The following is a 2,897-nucleotide window of genomic DNA, read 5'->3' as shown; positions in this document are numbered from 1 at the left end:
ATACACCTGCAAGCTGGCCGACCAGAACCCATGATTGGGTTCCCCAGTTACAAGACAAGGGGGGAATGTAGAACCCTGAGACCTTCATTCACCCTCCCCCCCCCCTTCCAGGAAACTACAGATTAAGCAAGCCCGAGTATAAAAACTTCCCTATAAGGTAAAAACGGAGACTCCTGGCCACAGGTAACACTGTAAAATGCTTGGCTGCTGCTTTAGACATGCCCTGGCATGCCCTGACTCCTGCCTGCTATTCCCCCCCCCTTCCAGGAAACTACAGATTAAGCAAGCCCGAGTATAAAAACTTCCCTATAAGGTAAAAACGGAGACTCCTGGCCCCACAGGTAACAGTCAGCACATTCCACAGCCCTGAGAATAGCACCTACCAATAAGAAACTTCCAGGGCTGCATCTTATACATCCAATCAATTTAAAGTATGTTGGCGCGTGCGGGCTCCTTGAACCAAACAAAATGTATCTTCGATATCTCCCCCCCTTTTGTCTAAAACCTATAAAAGGCTCCACTCCCCCTTACTCTGGGCTCTCAGCATGGATCCGTTGAGTTGGTGAGGTCTGAGAGCCCGAGCTTAAGCCCGAATAAACCATAAACCTTTGCTTTTGCATTTTGGTGTGTTGGGTCCTCGGTGGTCTTTTTGGGGTCCAGTGGATGGGGTACAACACCTGGATATGCTTAAGAGCAAGACAAATGACTTACACTGGGGTAAGAGTCAGGAATTTGGCCACCCTCAATGGGACAGCAACAGGCTCCTGCTTAGTTGGGCTCCAAGTTCAGTCTCTGGGGCGGGCCTTATGTGTTGGGAAACAAGAAAATTGTACCTACCTTTCTCCCAAGTACCCAGCCCCTGAGGGAACTTATTTCTCCTACCCAAGCAGCACCCACACTTGATACCCAGGAGAGGACTGTCTCCTTGTTTTGCTTGTTCCTGATTTAGATGTTCTTCCCGGTAAGGAAGTACAAATTGATCACCAAAGACAGAAAAGAGCTATTGCTGTACTCCCTGTTCTTCTGGGGCAGCCTTAGCAAGCACGGCAACCCTGGAGGCCACAGTAATTGGACTCCAACAAGTCCAGCACAGCCAGTTGTCCAACCTAATAAGGGAAAAACTAAGCTTGGTTCAACAAAGTATTATAACCTTACAAAATCAAATAGATTATCTGGCAGCGGTAGTGCTACAAAACTGTAGAAGCTTAGACTCAATGACAGCAGATAAAGGAGGTATGTGTGCCTATCTGGGAGGAAAATGCTGATTTATGCAAATCAATCTGGCAAAGTTAGAGAGAATGCAAAGCACCTGCTAGAAAAAAAATAAAGGCTGGAGAGGAGGGAAATGAGTCTTTCTGGAAGAATACCTGGAAAACTTGGGGTCCCTGGCTGGCCCCATTTACAGGCCATAGTCGTGATTTTATTAGTCCTCCGGTAGGGCCACGTATAATAAATATACTCAGTAAATTTATCAAAAACTGAGTAGAGGCCATCAGACTCCAGATGATTCATCAACAATATCATAGGGTTCCTCTAGAATAAACATAAGGGATCCTGTGGATGAAGAGGAGGGGATATTATGGAAATAGAAGAGCACGTCAAAAGCTAAAAGTTTTTGCAATGTGATGGTAATTAAGAACTCTGGAGCAATGGAGCTGGAACTGACCTGGGAGCCACCTCCTCTGAAGACTAGCTCTCACAGCTTTGGAGAGCACTGCACAAGCTGGTGAGGAAGAACATCAAGTGATAGCCCAAACCCAGCTTCAAGGCCTAATAACGATAACAGTGACCAGCATATCAAACAACATTGGTGCAGTAGTGGCACTTTTATCTTAGGGTTAATCAACAGCTACCTAACTGGACTTAAAGCCCACTCAATGGAAGGAAACTCATGTGAGCATAGCCAAATACACATGGCTAGAGACAGCATAGATCTTAGGGAACAGTTCAAAGCTGTCACATCCCTAAACAAATGTAGTCTTACTATGTGCTGAAAAAAATGTATCCCAGTTGCCACTCATCAAAGAAGCTTCTTTTGCAACAGAGACTAGTACCAAGTTCCACAACTGGTTGTACACAGAGTTGTCTGTGAACTGCCCAAGCCTAAGTGGCACATCTACAGTGCAACCTCTACATAGAATAAGGAGTAAAGAGAACACTAATGCATCCCTTAATTCTCATTAATGAAGCTCCCTCATGCAACAGAGGGCCAGGAACATAAAAGGTTCCAAATGGCCAAAGTGTAGAGAATAAGAGTCTGCAGAGTTTGGGTCCTTAGACAGGACTTCTAAATTAAACACCACTCACCCAGGAAATTGTGGAAGAGGGGGCGGAAAGACTAAGAGACAGGGAGGAGGTGCATGACAATATGGAAATACAGTCCTACAGACTCCTGGGACCTTGCTCATATGAACCTAAAGCAGTGGTGTCAGCATGCACAAGACCCATGCAAACTTAAGCAGACAAAAACCTAGTACAGAACTGTGGAAATGGGCAGCAGGCCCCAATCTTAGTTGAAGAATTATTGGCACCTAATTACTGCTAGGTGAGGAAGAGCAAATCTTCTTAAAGGGAGGAACAATACATAGGCTTACTTGACCTCAGTGGATGAACTTGCTCTGAGGGACAACTGGGGACAGTAACTGGACATGATAGGCCTTGAGACAAATGACAGAATGCATGAATTCTGGGGGTGGGGGGTATGGGAGGGTGTAAATGTGGAAGGGATATAAAGATGATTAAGATACTCTGTACAAAATACACAAAATTCTATAAAAATTATACAAAAAATACATAATTTAAAAAAATTATTTAATAACCACACAATCAGAAGAAGCATTTTATTATAACAGCATTGACATATTCAATAACAATTTCCAGAGATAAGATGCATCTCC

The sequence above is a fragment of the Nannospalax galili genome, unplaced genomic scaffold (assembly GCF_000622305.1).
Source record: "Nannospalax galili isolate Female #2095 unplaced genomic scaffold, S.galili_v1.0 scaffold59, whole genome shotgun sequence".
NCBI lineage: Eukaryota > Metazoa > Chordata > Mammalia > Rodentia > Spalacidae > Nannospalax > Nannospalax galili.
Note: the sequence above shows the minus strand (reverse complement) of the source record.